This window comes from Amblyomma maculatum, chromosome 7 (genome assembly GCF_055883805.1).
Source record: "Amblyomma maculatum isolate TAMU_Amacu chromosome 7, ASM5588380v1, whole genome shotgun sequence".
Classification (NCBI taxonomy): Eukaryota; Metazoa; Arthropoda; class Arachnida; order Ixodida; family Ixodidae; genus Amblyomma; species Amblyomma maculatum.
Window position 1 is genome coordinate 111,998,475 of NC_139350.1, and position 17,067 is coordinate 112,015,541.

The 17,067-nt window shown below is 43.2% G+C and overlaps 1 protein-coding gene across 6 annotated transcripts in view; it reads right to left on the minus strand.

Moving 5' to 3' along the window:
• Positions 1 to 13,159, minus strand: part of LOC146184434 (uncharacterized) — a 237,256-nt gene extending 224,097 nt beyond the window's left edge. For 5 of the 6 annotated variants that reach the window (XR_014708867.1, XM_084609389.1, XM_084609390.1 and 2 more), the window contains exon 1: positions 13,002 to 13,159. The gene's annotated coding sequence lies outside the window, so the exon portion shown is untranslated. Of the gene's footprint in view, positions 1 to 9,087; positions 9,146 to 13,001 lie in introns of all 6 variants that reach the window. The other variant, XM_084609388.1, reaches the window with a different exon arrangement.
• Between the last annotated feature and the right edge of the window lie 3,908 nt (positions 13,160 to 17,067).

Genomic DNA, 17,067 nt, shown 5'->3' on the forward strand with positions numbered 1-17,067 from the left:
GCATGTTTTCAACATCTTAAAACACGAACATTAATTTTCAGAGAGAAATACTATGCTGAGCTTATACCGATATCAACTTCCATTTTGAGAAAACTTATTTGGAAGCGTTATGTTTATAAAATATTTTCGGATGCCACAAATGATGCATGTGCAGCTTAGGGTAATTTTTGTGGAAGTATAAACCTGTATTTAAATCAGTCTAAATGGACAAGAAATAAATGTAGGACGGCTTTTTTTATGAAAACAGTATGCTGAGTGCTTCAGTTCGACTAGCATCTATAATGCGTGAACACGTTTACAATTTTTGAACTTATTACAATGTTTGCGCAATTCAGCAACTGTCGGGTGTCTTGAAACCGAGTAACATTCCTCGCCTACAGGAAGCCAATTCGCGCGTGTACCGAAAGGCGGCGAGTATAGTGCATTCTTATCACTAGGCAAGAAGATAAATTAGCTCTCTGTGTAAGCAGGCTGCAAAAACTACCAGCGGTAGCAGCGTGTCCGCACCCTAGGTGGCAGAGATGAGTGCTCGTAACTGGCACCTTATTCGTAAAGCTTTTTTCTTTTATTTTATATCACTACTGACTACGATCAAGTGATAAGTTAATACAGGTGACTTGCTTTGTTGCCATACCATCTTACTAAAGCTTTCGAAGGCTCCCTGCTGGTGTAAATCTCGTGAAGTTTTATTTCTTTATTTGCTTATACTGCAGCGGTGGCCTAGGACACTAACAAACCCACGGCACTCAGTTCCTATCAGCTGCGAAGCAACTGACCACGGCGGCGGTTAGGCGTGCAACGCAGCAAAGGGTGCTACGAATCTCTTGCTCCGGACAGGCCGCCATTCGAAACTGATCCTGGTAACGTTGAACGCTAGAACTTTAGCTAGTGAGGGTAGTTTAGCATGATATGATTGTGCATAGCGAGGTTAGGAGGCCAAATGAGGCATATAAATCTACTGAAGGGCGGACATGGATTATGTTATCGAGGTTTACCGGGGAGACGAGAACTAGGGATGGGGTTCGTTGTCAATAAGGATATAGCTGGTAATATAGAGGAACTCTATGCCAGTAATGAGAGGGTGGCAGGTATTGTAATTAACCTAAAAAGTGGCATAAACTGAGGGTTGTACAGGCCTACGCGCCTACATGTAGTCATGATCATGAAGATGTAGAATTGGCAATGGGAAAAGTCAAGACGCAGTATACATTACTAATTGGTGACTTCAATGCCAAGGTAGGGAAAAAGCAGGCTGGAGACCAGGCAGTGAGTGACTATGGCATTGGTTCTAGGAATAGCAGGGGAGAGTTACTAGTTGAGTTTGCAGAGCGCAATAACTTAAGAATTACGAATACCCACTTCAGCGAACGAAAGAACTGGAAGTGGACATGGAAGAGCATTTACGGTGAGACTAAAAATAATAAATAAAATACGCCACCCAAACGAGGCTGCTACGACGGGACGGGGATACGCTGTTGCTGCGCCACTTAACGTACACCAAGGCTGCATAAAAACGTCGACGGGTGGTACTTTAGGCACTGCTTCTTTTATGAGCTGTTCTTGAACTACGGTGTATCTTGAAAGTTGACAGTTGAAGCGGGACAGCTAGATCTATGCTATTCGCACTCGGTCGCCGGCGCACCGCAGACATGCATGCGTTCGCTAAACTCGGTGCGCGATAGCAGCGGCTAGCGGCGTAACCGCGGTGAACGCTGTCCGTGTCTTTAATACGCAATGAAAGCAGCGCAACATCGAATATAAATATGCACTGTTCAGTGAAAATACATGACATGAAATGGGTAGAACCAAGTTAAATCATGCGGCGATGACTGGAAAGAATCTTTCGTGGTATCTGTATTCCGCCTTCGGTATACCTGCCCGTACAGTTCATTCGCTGTGTGTGTGCACAGCTACCATGGCAATTATAAAATATAAATGAAAAAACATGTATCGTGAAAGATAGAACACATAAATCCTGACAGTTAACTCTGACGAATTCGGTCTGCGGAAGCGGAGCAACGTCCTTCGCAGTCGCCCCGGCCGCTACTGCTGTTTCTAACAGCTGCCGCAATGCCCAACGGATGTTATACGGTTTAGTGACGCACTAAAATAAAACAAAAAAAAACTACCAAAGGTGTCGGATAGATTTCACGAGCACGGCAAAAAAGCCCTAATACACTGCCGCTACCGCAGCATCAACAGCCTACGCACAGCCCAAGATGGCGTCAAGACGATCCGAAGCGGCTTTCCCAGTTTGGCTCATACGGGGCGCCACCATCAAATTAAGATGGCTGCGCCCAGGCATCAAAACTAAAATCGTCTATATTAGCCTATGTACTCAGAACAATAATGAGATAGGCAGTAACGAAGAACAGTCAGATGTTCTGCCAGTGACGAAGGATGAGGTTAAGAAAGCTTTAGAAACTATGAAAAGGAGGACAGCAGCATGGGGAGCATCAAGCAACAACAGATTTGTGAAGGACGGGGGGATATCGGTCTAGAAAAACTGGCAACCTTGTATACGCAATGACTAATATCATATACTGTACCGGAGTTACGGAAGAACGCCAATATTAAATGAATTGATAAGAAAGGGGATGCTAAGTACTTGAAAAACTACAGACCAGTCAGCTTACTATCAGTAACATATAAGGTGTTTACAAAGGTAATCGCTAACAGAGTCAGGAAAATCTTAGACCAGTCAAACAAGAGGTCAGCAAATTTTCGGAACGGGTACTCTCCTATTGATCGTATCCATGCCAAGAACCAGGTGATAGAAAAATGCATGGTATATAACCAGCCCTTATACCTAGCGTTCATTGATTACGAAAAAGCATTTGACTAACCAGAAACCTCTGCAGTCATACATTCATTGCAAAACCACGCTGTAGACGAGCCGTGTGTGAAAGTATTGAAGCTGCTCATCAGCAACCATAGTTCTGCATAAAGAAAGTAAAAAATAAACACCCCTAATAAAAGTTGTTAGGCAAGGAGACACGATTCCTCAGTACTATTCAGGGTTTGCTTAGAGGAAGTATTCAGAGGCTTCGAATGGGAGCAGTTAGGGATAAGTGAAAATGGAGAAAATCCCAGCAATATGTAATTCGCTGATGACATTGCCTTGGTAAGTAACTCAAGGGATGAACTCCAAAGAAAGGCTAATGACCTAGGCAGGAACAGCTGAAAGGTAGGCTTGAAAATCAATATGCAGAACACTAAAGTAGTGCTCAACAGCCTTGGGAAGAAACAACAGTTCACGATAGGTGGTAAAGCACTGGAAGTGGTATGCGAATATGTCTACTTAAAACAGGTAGTAATCGCAGATTGCAGACAATGAAAGAGAAATAACGAGAATAAGATTGGGATGGAGCGCATTTGGCAAGCATTCCCAGGTGATGACTAGCGTCTTACCGGTATCTCCCAAGAGGAAAGTATGCAACAGTTGCATCTTACCTGTACTCACCTATGGAGCTGAAACTTAAGGAGAACACAGAGGGCTATGGAACGCAAGTTGGTAGCGGGAACTAAGAGATAGGAAGCGCGCAGACTGGGTCAGAGAATTGGCTCGAGTTAATTACATTCTTGTGGAAATCAAGAAGAAGAAATGAGCACGGGCAGGGCAAGCAGTGCTTAAAGAGGACAATCGATTGTCTCTTATGGTAACCAATTGGATTCTAAGTGACTGAAAGTTTGGCAGGTGGGGGGGGGGGGGGGCAGAAAGTTAGGCGGGCAGATTAGGTCAAGTTCGCAGGGATAAAGTGGATGCAGCTAGCACACGGTCGGGTAATTGGAGAAGTATGGGAGAGGCCTTCGACCTGCAGTGGGTATAGTACAGCTGCTGCTTCTGCTGCTGCTGCTGCTGCTGCTGCTGCTGCTGATGATGATGATGCTACAGCGCCTCAGAGACTTTATTGCACGTGGGGGGGGGGGGGAGGAGAAACTGCAGGGAAAAACGTCTTCAAAAACGAGTAATGTCAAAAATATAACAAAACAGCTATGCACAGTTGTAGGAAGAAAAAAATATGGCACGCAAGTAAATCATTTCGACGACAACGGTCTTGAAAGCGACCTGGCTAAACAATTCGCACCATAGCAAATTGAGACAGTACATTATCATATAGTACTCAATGCTACTGCCAAAACAAATGAACTAAACAAAATGATATGCATCTACTGCAGACTGTGTGACAAAGAAGACCAACACGGGACACGTTTTACATTCACCAGTGCTCTTGGGAAGACTATTACAATGCGCGGAAGTATCCGTAAAAATGAATTATGACAGACAGCATTCCTACAGCGGGTGATAACTTTCAGCATGTGATCACATCGTTTATGTTATGCTGCTGTGGAAGTTATAATAGCTTTCCTATAATGGTAGAGTTCTGAGGGCCTAATAGCGCCCAAGCGTACTAGTGTGCCGGACGAACATTGGTTATATGAAGCTGCTTTTTTTTTTACTTTCGAAGGCGCTTTATGAATTTTACCTCTAGCGAGGTTGAGGATTCAAGACGACTTCAATGTTAAATATTCAACATGTTTTTTCCCATGTCAAAATGATTTCTCTTTTCGCCTCTCTTGTCTCCCTCCTTTTTCATTCCTCCTTCCGACGAGAGGTGGTGGTGCTCGCTGTCCTCCTTGATTTACTGCCGCTCGTATCGTCATGTACTGAGTTATTATCGCACCTTAGAGTCGGCTCCGCTATACACCGTATTGGATTCCTATTGCCTCTTTATTAGTAACAGTCACGGCTAAGCGACCATAAGTAATGTTCAGAATGCAATCAGGTGCGTGAAATCGTTCGACAGCCGGGAATTCATATGACGAAGGATTTATGGAATTCAATTAAGTGAGAAAATGACCTATAACTGCATGCTACATCTGAGGTGATCCACAAGTAAATACTCTTTTCACAACAAAGTCTCATCTGCAGGATTACAGATGTGCACATGTAATTGAACGGCAGAAGGTTCCTTGCTATCTTATTAATTTTCTTAAGACTCCACCTAAAATCTAGTCTTTTTGTGGTAATCGAATTTCCTCTGAAAAGACGCAAATATGCGTTGCCGTACATTTCGAATGCAAAACACTAAAGGAATCGTCCCAACCATTGCATTATGCGTGGCTTTCAGACAGTGAACACATTGACAGTAAATAAACAATGCATTATACCCAGAATGCTGTTCTTTTGAAACAATGCATCCTTTCTTACTGATCATAGAAACTTATGAGCATGAAAATTCACCACACGGTAAATGAAAAGCTTTACAAATTCAGATTTGCTAAGCCTATTCCAGGCAGACCGCGTCTACAGGGTTTTGAATATTTGGGGGCTGGGATTTAAAAAATTCCTATGCAGAATCTACAGCCCCATTCGAGCTGGAATAACGTTCACAAAGTAGCAAAATATAGTCTACGTTATCTGATAAGTGATTCAGCATCGGTACTTGCCTAGATTTTCCGAAATCGAGAAAAAACTGCTCTCGGTGGCGTGCACAATTTTCGCAGAAGAAAGTCGAAAAGCTATTTTGACATGATGCGTCATCTGTCGAGCATTGAGACAAGCTCCATCCCGGCCATTGCTGCGCTTGCCTCGCTGCCCGACAGATGACGCACCATGTCAAAACAGCTTTTCGACTCTCTTCTGCGAAAATTCTGCACGCCGCCGAGAGCAGTTTTTTCTCAATTTCGGAAAATCAAGGCAAGTACCGATGCTGAATCCCTTATCAGATAACGTAGACTATATTTTGCTACTTTGTGAACGTTATTCCAGCTCGAATGGGGCTGTAGATTTTGCATAGGAATTTTTTAAAATTACAGCCCCCAAATATTCAAGACCCTGTATATTAAGATCTAATGCAAGGAATATATTTAAGCGCGTTCTCACCAATAAAAGAACGATAAGCTGACTATTACACGTTAGAATGCTCATGGCAAATGCCAGTGAGTGATCAGAATTATTGTAAAAGTTTGAGAAATATGTAGCAAAGTATTTCACCATTCGGCGGAGTTGAGAAAAGCCAGTATTCTCGTCGGTACTCGACCTTTTGTGAGATAGCGTACAAGCGGCCTGGGACTTAGTGACTGTGCTGTGTGAGATTCTCGCGTTGTCAATATAACTGATAGCCAGGGCCACTTCAGTTACTTCTGTCATCGGTGAACAATTCGGACAAACGGAGGTCTGTATGGCCGCTATAAGCTGCGAGTTCACAATGAACACTGCAATTCTGATTCCGAGCAGCCCCCATGTCTGTTTATAGAACGTCTGGGTCACGGTTGAGCTTGCTCCTCTGAGCTTAGTTCAGGGCCAGCTGGGGAGGACTAAGGTAGCCGACCAACCTGCTCCTCACTTGCCTATTTCTCATCCTCCATTTCCGTTCCTAAACTTTTGTCTCTCCTCGCCTCTTTTGCGGAGCGATGAACAGGTTATCGTGCAAGCTCCACACGCTTTACAAAAATCATTGCTTAATACCTCAGTTTCAATCCGCGAATGACAGAGTTTGCGCCATTGTTCACTTCGAACATGTACTGCGTGTCAAAGCACTAACGTGCTCCATTTATTCAAGGGCATATCGCCTTCTTTTTTTTTCTATCAGGCTTATCATTTCGCTGTGCATCTATTACTAAACTAAAGTAGGTTAGCTAGGTTTTAACTTTTTTCAAGAACAAAATTATCCACGTGGTAACAATAAATGCTACTTCTGGCGTCTGATGTCTCTTGTTGGTCTTTGGCGTGCGTGTGTTTGGTGCCCTTTAGGAAATTGTTCTCTTCGTGCTTGCCCTCTACGGCTGTACCAGGTGCACGGACGTAAAAAAGGGAGCAGACCGAGAGATGGTGCAGTTTGTTCTTGAGGCGTATCATTGAAAATGTGTGTGGTGTGTCTCTCAGGACTAATCGCAAAAGGCGACACTCCGTTAAAAGCTGAGCTGAGCCTTCTTATTCTTTTGCATCAGCATTTATAAACTCCTGTCGCGGCGCACACTCGTCTCCTGTTTTCTGTCTTCATCCGGGTGGCCGCGTCTCGGTTTCCAAATTCCTAGGCGTCAGAATTCGAACAGAATTCAGCGCTGTTCGAAACGGCTTCCTACCCAGGTAGCACAAAGTGGGCTATGAAGGGTGGGCCCCGGTGGGCCCGATGTAGGCAATGCAGGACAGCCCCGGTGGGCTCAATGTGGGTGCTGCAAGAGGGGCCGACGTAGGCCCGAAGCGGGCTGTCGACAAAGCCCCAGTTGGCCCCACTAGGGGCCGATGCAGGCAGCCCTTACGGGGCTGCCCACATTTTTCCGGCATTGTTAAGAGGGCACATCCTGCCAACTCCCCGCGATGGTCCTACTTTGGACCGATTTGGGCAGCCGCTTTGAAGGAAAATTTTTTTTTTTTATTTCAGTTAGCCCCTCAGATAATGAATGACATAGGACCAATGCGGGTTCTATAGCGCTAGCCGCCCTTGGGCTTGCCCACATTATTCTCATAGGGGTCCGACGCAGGAAATTAATGGAAAGCCCTAGTCCAAGTCTTACCAATCAATATTTATGCACATAATTAAGTAATTATTTTATACATATCTTCACTTTCTAAACAGCCACAATAATAAATTTTACAATAATTCATAACATTCATCTAGCCGAAATAACTTCATGTACATCTTGTTCAGGCTATGGAGATGTGTGTTCTGAACAGCAATATTGTGCTGGGAGTTGCAGGCTGTCCAAAGCAACCACATAAGAGGCAACAGTTAGCAATCAGTTTGCTTTAGTATTTGTAGCGCAATTTGCATGAGCGCGTGAACTAAAGCCATGTAAATTTCTAATCGACTAAACATGGCAACAACTGTTATACAAATCATCTATAATTGTAATTTAGGGCAACATCTAATGCAAATAAAGGTTGGAGACAATGATTACGCAATTGCACGCACGCCTTCTAGCCCCATTACGGCCGATGTGGGACCTACAGTGGTTTTGTGTGGGCCGCCCCAATTGGGTTGGGTGTTGGTTTTGAACCTAAAGCCCACTTGCTGTTGCACGTGCCTTCAAATTCCCCACAAGGGACCAATTTTGGTATCATGCGGGCCCTCCCGCCTTCCAGCCCCATTACGGCTCATGTGGGATATAAAGCAGTTTTATGTGGGTAGCCCCAATTGGGCTGGACGTTGTTTTTGAACCTAGATCCCACCTGCTGTTGCACAGGCCTTCAAAGTCGTAACAAAGGACCGATGTTGGTACCATGCGGGCACGCCCGCCTTCCAGCCCATTACAGCCTATGTGGGACCTAAAGCGGTTTAGCTAAGGCTGCCTCCTTTGGGCTTCACGAGGGCTTGCCCAAATTCAGCCCTTATTCATATTTCACCTGCCCTCAAGTAACCTACAAGGGGCCGATTGGGGCAGCGTGTGGGTATGTCCGTTTTCTTGCCCCACTACGGCCGATGTTGGTCCCACAAAGATTTAATGGGGGCGGCCTCATTTCGGATCTATGAGGGCTTTCCCATAAAAAGCCCACATTTAGGTTGGATTGCCCTCAAATATCCGGCAAGGGACCCTTGTGGTCTGGATGCAGGAATGTGATCTGCATTAGCCCAAGAAACGCCGCTACGGGACCCATGCAGGACGAGCAGGGGCAAGCCCAAATGGGGCTTGCCCACTTTTGCCCCATCGGGGACCGATGCAGGTTTTATGATGGTTGCCCCAGCCCCACTTGCCTACATCGGACCTACTGAAGCCCCACATTCTGTACTACCTGGGTATGTTCAATTCCGAGTGGTATGTGGCGGCACATAGCCAAAACACTATAACGGGATTTGTTTCATTTATTTTCTTATTTCGCTTCTAGATATGTCAGTGTTTGGGGTCCGCACTTTAGCGCATGGGTAAAGCCATATCATATAAACGCAGTATATTGCCAAATAAAAAGAAAAAAGTGATACGCTTAAGCTTGGCATTAAGAGTCACCGCGAAGCGCCTTGAACACCGCCTTTTCCTTGCGCGTTTATGTTTAAATTTTTCTCGCTTAGAACATTTGAATTTTGATATCATTATTGCTTTAACGTCGATGCACATCTCAAACAGACGTTAGAAATTCATACGCACTACGACGCCTTTATTGGGTGCTCCTCCAACACGGTTGGCAGCAACGACCCTTCGTGGCCTATAATACAGGAAAAGAAAAAACAAGCAAACAAACCATTCGTGGCCTATGCTTGCGTCCCCGTCTAGCATGCAGGGGCCTGGATTGAAACCCCAATGGTGAAAAAATGTTCATTACATTACTTTTAATTTCTCAGTTCCCTCACTTAGAGGAACTTCTTAGCAAGTATTGGCTTCATTTGGGCCATTCTCCTAACCGTTACAAAGATTTGTTTTGACTTTGGAGTCTTTAAACTCCAGAGCAAGGTCATGTGGTCTTGACGTCACAACAGTTTAGACCAATCTAGATTTTTCCACACGAATGCTCCCGAATCGTGGTGGCGAGTACTACTACTTCTGCGCCGGCGGTCTTTTCATTTTTACGTCTGTGCACCTTTTGGGCTCCTTTGTCTGCTTGAATCTGCCCCAACATGCCCAGCAACAAAAACTGCTCATATCATTTTGAGTTGGCAAACACGTATTCTATGACGTTTGACATTGGAGGCCTTGGAACTTTGGTGCAGTTTTGCCTTAGAAAAATGTTTTTGACCGGCGCAAGGTTTGCAAGCAAACAGAGGGCACCGCCATCGGCGCGTTCAATACCGGTTACAGCCTCTGGAAGCTAAATCTATCGCATATTTGACATCAAGTTCCAAGATATTTTATCGATACGTGAATGGCTGTTGTGGTACGTTTTCAGGAGAACAAACCCCTAGGATTTCACTAGAACTAAATGCTGCCAACCTCGACTTGAACTTTTCGACAAAAATGGAAAAAGTAGAACTGCTTCCTGTCGTTGCCAGACATATTCGCATACAGAAAAGACAGCGGCTTGTCTTTCACCCAATTCCACGAGGCTACACACATGTTGCTTTTAATTTTAGTCATCCTGTTGTTCACAAAAAGTCTGCATCTTCGGCTCTGCTGGCGCGTGCACGTGGATCTACAGAGAAAAAGATTGCCAGTCATTCGAGCTCAACATGGTACAAGAACTTTCCGAAAATGGCTACTCAGATCATTTTTCTTTCGCAAAATAGGCTATGAGAGACGCCGTAGTGGCTGGCTCCAGACATTTCGACCACCTGGGGTTCTTTAACGTGCACTGACATCGCATAGAACACGGGCACCTTTTTTTAGCCTCTATCGAAACGTGGCCACGACGGCTGGGATTTGATCCCGCATCCTTGAGCAAGTGTTGCGGTACGAGTGCGGTAACCACTGCACCAACACGGCGGTTTGGTCGAAAATGAAAATGTTTCACACAGTGAGCTTGGTGAGCACAAATGTAAAGTAAGACATCAGAATGACTTGGACAAAGCGACACATTTTGCAAAATGACAAAAGCTGCCACCGATTCTTTTCCTTGCATTATGAAGCATGGAATGCAGGCCTGGAATCATGAACCGAAAGGCGAATCATACTATTAATCTAGAACCAGTCGTAACGTCTCACACTGCTCCCTTAAAATGGCAACTACTCATGTTTTCCGCTTCATTTTGAGAACTTTACCAGAAGTGGTTCTCGATATCTTTGTATGTTTATTTGATCAGTTACAGTAAACCTTTCCTACCTTCCCCTGTGTTTTCTGCGCCGTCGGCAAAAGTAGAGGCCAATCCTATTCAGCGTTGCTGTTAGAAGCGACGACATCATACGTTTTGGTGTTTTACACGCAGAGGGTACACGCCAGCCACATCACTGTTGTTGTTGCAATTAGGAGGAACGCAGATGATGCACGCATTACAAAGAGTTGCTCCTATTCTCATTGGGGGTATTGCAGACGTACAAACCGCAGTTGGCGCGGCAATGTTATCGCTTTTTTGTTCTGCGGACGCAGCATGCTGCGGGTGAAGGAAAAATAGGCTAGAATATGGCGATTAGGGTAGAGGAGGGGGAGGATTATTAGAAATTGAGAAAAGAAAATGCTGCCGCAAAACTGAGATGTGCTTGCGGAATTTCGACCATTACTGACGTCATTTTTTTCGCACCCTTGAGGGAGAGTCGAAATAGTTGCTCTCTTCCGGTGGACGTTGTAAGTATAAAGAGCCTCATAGCTTTCTTCCTTGCGATTAACGAATTGTGTTGCAAACCTGGGCAAACGTTCCACAGAAGATCACGGCAATTCGTATGACTTCATTATATTTTTCAAGTAATTTTTTTACTGCCAGCGCATGTTTACTGCATGATGTCCCCTTGACGTGTTATGTCCCACAGTACCAGGATGCACGTCGACTACTTCTGTTCAGTGGTCTCCATAGTCCATGCGGATTCTGTGTATTCTATGCCTTTTTATAATAGCCGAGTATGGACAACACGCAAAATTACGGAAACCATCACATGAAGCGTTTCACTAGGCGAAACGTGGGAGGTTTGGCAAAATTTGCAGCTATGGCAAAAATTGTGTTTCATTTGAGACAGCGTCAGACATGAGAGATAGCTTGCACTACTTGTCTAAAGTGTTAAGCGACGTTCTAATGTGTGCCACGTTATTTGTCAATACAAAACAAGTCTTAACAGGCGCACCATTCTCCATTGCTACTAGTCGCGCTGTCAGCTAGTCAAGACATTGTGAGCAGGGCATTGTCAGCGTTTTCAAACGTTTTTTTTTTTTTTTTTTTTTTATTGACAGCGGCACGTATTCTGGCTAAATATGTCGTGAAACACATTCGCATGCCTCGTAGGTTGCAAATGTAGGGTGACGAGTGGCTTTGCTCATTTGACATCTAGCCAGCTCACAAATGAGCGAGAATATATAATTTTAGGATTCTGTTGCTAATTCTAGAGGTTTTCAGCAAGCTACTTTCAAGTAAAACTCTTGTTTGGGCTAGTTGGTACATTCTTAATCCAAAATAATATGACGCGACGGACGAGCACGAAGAAGGCACACAAACTACAGGACGTCCTGTTGTTTGTGTGCCGTCTTTGTCCTCGTCCGTCTCACAGTATTATTTTTGATTCAGCAAGGTGCTCCAGAGTATTTGTCAGCTTCTAATCAGGGATGTAACGAATAACACTCATTTCGAATGAAGGCATGAATATGCCTTTTCACAAAAGCAAATCGCCTTTTCTTATTGCAAGTACCAGTGATGGTATAACATTGACGTGCCTTGCTATAGTAGGATATGGCGACTGTTTTTCGTCGCCAAATCTAAAACGTGCAACCTTCGGCGAACAGAGCGGGTGAGTGGTGCTGTTTAACAGCTGGCCCAAAAATCTACAGCGACATACAAAGACTGGAGCAGATGGCGTCATGGCAATGCCAAAAAAAAAAATGCTGCGCTCCTGCAGAATAGAAAATTCTGAGCTTTCACTTGATAGTATTTTCAAATCGAATTCAAAATTTCAGTTCACTTGGTTTACGTGCTTTTAACAGTGTCCGGAACAAAAGGCAGGTCTTATTGAACACATTTCTAAAAGGTTAGCAGCTCAAGCAGGTAGGTTTTTTTACAAATAAAATATTAAGAATAGAATCAATAATAATTAAGATTTTAATCACATATCAGAAGAATATGGCATTGCTAGAATATGTGTACACGTGTCCCACTACACCAGAAATGAACAATATGCAATGATTTGCATATAGATTACCTAACAGTCTTGTGCACAGAGACGGCTCTCTGCTTTGCGTAGTGGGCTAACACTTAGTGCCTAATTTCTTCGTCATTGCGACTGGGCCCCTTTACAATGGGTCGAGGGCATCTGCATCAGGACGAAAACTGTTCGCATCTAAAGGGCTTGTGTTGCTTCCACGCGAACCTGAACCGGGGCTGCACCAGAGAATGTGGGCACTGGGTCCATTTTCTCGGGGCCGCACCCCACAAGCACTTAATCATTCAATAAGTCAGTTCCATGGAGCCCGTAAGACCCATTCAAATGCTCACCGTTTTGCGCCTGGAGAGGTGTGCCACGAGCCTTGACAAAAGGAAGCGATGGTTGTTGACAGTTACAAAAAGAGCGCAAAGCTTACTGGGCGACGCGTGAGCGCCTTGAGCTGGATTCTTTCGTTGAGGCCTGTTCGTTGTCTTGAGCGCGGGAAAGGATGTGCACGGTTCCGGCCGCCGGAAAAAGGACGGAGACATAAGCGGAAGCACGCGGCCGCCCACTCCTTTTCGCTGTTGACGTGCGTTCGAGTTTTGGCATCCGTCGGCGCTGAGCCGGCGCGTCATCGAGACGGGCATCTCTCGCTTTATGTGGAATTCCGGCCGTCTCTCCACTCCATCCAGTTGAGAAGGTGGCGCTGGTACGTGACTCCTGTTCGCAGACGCATCTCGCGTTGCACGTTAAAATCAACGCGCTCCGAAATAAAGTTCGGGTATCCAGCTCTCACAATTCAAAGCCAAATGTTGCGCAACGGGCACACAATTGTACTCATCTATTGTGTCGCAAAGTTCTTTGCTAGGCAATTGTTCTTTCGCTAGGCGTGGCCGATAACTCCATATCAATTGCGTCTAAGCCTAGGCAATGTTGAAGCAACATTGAAAATTTTGATAGCGCTGCAACGCGGCACTGCTTTCTATTACCGGCTCTTGCTTGCTTGACTCCCTTATTTCTCAGCCATTTTGTACGCAGCGGCCATTACGCCACAAGAAAAAACATAATGTATTTCACGCACTTCAATTTATTACCATAATTCTTGCGAGCTATCAGACGCTAAATTCTAACACCAGAACATGATTGATTATATATATATATATATATATATATATATATATATATATATATATATATATATATATATATATATACATATATATATATTATAGCGCCTCCCGCTGGCTGCGCCAAGAGGGTGGCGAGCGCAAGCCGCTGGAAGAGAATACACACATACATACGTACGTACGTACATACGTACATACATACATACATACATACATACATACATACATACATACATACGTACATACGTACATACGTACATACGTACATACTTACATACGTACATACTTACATACTTACATACGTACATACGTACATACTTACATACTTACATACGTACATACTTACATACGTACATACATACATACGTACATACATACATACATACATACATACATACATACATACATACATACATACATACATACATACATACATACATACATACATACATACATACATACATACATACATACATACATACATACATACATACATACATACATACATACATACATACATACATACATACATACATACATACATACATACATACATACATACATACATACATACATACATACATACATACATACATACATACATACATACATACATACATACATACATACATACATACATACATACATACATACATACATACATACATACATACATACATACATACATACATACATACATACATACATACATACATACATACATACATACATACATACATACATACATACATACATACATACATACATACATACATACATACATACATACATACATACATACATACATACATACATACATACATACATACATACATACATACATACATACATACATACATACATACATACATACATACATACATACATACATACATACATGCATACATGCATACATACATGATCGGTGTCCTCGGGTTATGCTAGTATAGAAGTAAACGTAACTGATTCCTGTGCTCAAGGACTACGTTCTGGATGTGTGGTTCGGTTTTATGGCACGTGAGCAGGTATGGCTATCGTGCAACAAGCACAAGTTCAAACAAATCTTTATTGTATGCATTAGACTTTACCGTATGAAAACAGCGATTTGGTAGATATTTTGTTTTTTAATACGAACGAACAGGACAAGTCAACAAGGGTGCCATTCCTTAAAACAATGTTGAGTAAGGAAGCTGCATCCATTGTTAAAATACCTAAAATGATTTTTCTTTCTATTTCGAAATTGATTTATGAGGGCATGAAATGAAACGTTCCTTAAAACGTTCCCAGCGAGTATACCACTTCCGTACTCCTAACACAACCTTCACTCAGAGTAGCATGTTCGTTTTTTTTTCTTTAACTGAAGCAGACTTCCGCTGATGCGTTACAACGTATGCCATAATGGCGGTATAAAGACAGATTATGTGCATCCCGTGAAAAAGGACCGCGGTTCGAATCACAATGCCGTGCAATTCTCCGCATTTAAAGAAGAATCCGAATTTCGATGCTACTGCATAACCAGGCGTGAGGTGCGACCTGATCCTGGTAATCACCGCCAGAAACGCAGTTTCTTACCTGTACCGGACTTGGCCGCTACGGTGTAGTAAATGTCCACAACGTTGAATATTGCTTCACTATTTGAGCGTCGAACCCCAGTCCCCAACTGGCTGCAAAGTAACTGACTACGGCAGCAGTGAGGCTTGTGACAAAGCAGAGTTGGCTAAGAATCTCCAACTCCGGACACTCGGCCATTGACAACTGAACCTGGGAAAGTTTACCGCTAGAACCCTAGCCAGTGAGGCTAGTCTACCTCACCACTGGCCATGATGACCAGTTAGTCAATAGTTTTTGTGATGGGAAGGATAGAAGATATGTAAACACAACGTACTTTGTTCGGATTTGCGACTTCAATGCCAAGGTAGGCTAGGCAGTTCAATACATGGAGTTAAACGAATATGACACAGGCTGAATAAATAGCTCGAAGGCGTTATTACTAGAGTTCACAGAAAGCAGTTTTTTTAATTCTTGAATATCTTCATCAAGTAGAAAAATCGGACGTGATCACGGGAAATCAGCAATTGGAAGTCTAAAAAAGGTGCTTTACATTGTGCTCTAACCCTGCCATTTTGCAAGACGCGAATTTCATCGGAAATATGTGTTGCATGTTTCTCCTCCTTTTCAAGTGCAGCTTCTCATCTGCGGCTTGTCATCCTGCATGTGAGCGGAGCGCTCTTCCGCTACAGTGTTTATTTGCTGTCTTGTATATTGTTGTAGGGTCTCGAATTTGTATAGATTCGTAGAGAGACAGGATGAAAGTATTACGAATGCAGATGAATAAAGAATTAGCGCAAAGAAGAAACGCAGACACATTCGAGATCTCACTCCTGATGAAACATTCGGCTTTAACCGAAGAACACGACATTAAGGTAGAACGTCCACCGTTCCACGTCCACCGCTATGGTTGAGGGTGGCGCTGGTGAACACTCTCAAGGTTCGTATACAGACAACATAAATACCCAAGCAAGTAGCAGGGGGGACAGCGGCCGATGTAGCTCTGTTGGAAGAGCACCGGACGCGATATTCGGAGGTCGTGGGTTCGGTTCCCACCATCGGTACGTTGTTTTTCGTTCTACTTTGTGTTTATCTTTCCCCTAAACAGATTGCATTACTAATTTATGTGATTACTGAAGTGAAAATTAAAGAAGAAAAAAAAAGACCAACTACAATCCCCGATACTTTCCTCCTTGGCCTCGCCGACTGCTGGCTTCTTTCCTTCATGCATACATACATACATACATACATACATACATACATACATACATACATACATACATACATACATACATACATACATACATACATACATACATACATACATACATACATACATACATACATACATACATACATACATACATACATACATACATACATACATACATACATACATACATACATACATACATACATACATACATACATACATACATACATACATACATACATACATACATACATACATACATACATACATACATACATACATACATACATACATACATACATACATACATACATACATACATACATACATACATACATACATACATACATACATACATACATACATACATACATACATACATACATACATACATACATACATACATACATACATACATACATACATACATACATACATACATACATACATACATACATACATACATACATACATACATACATACATACATACATACATACATACATACATACATACATACATGTGTGT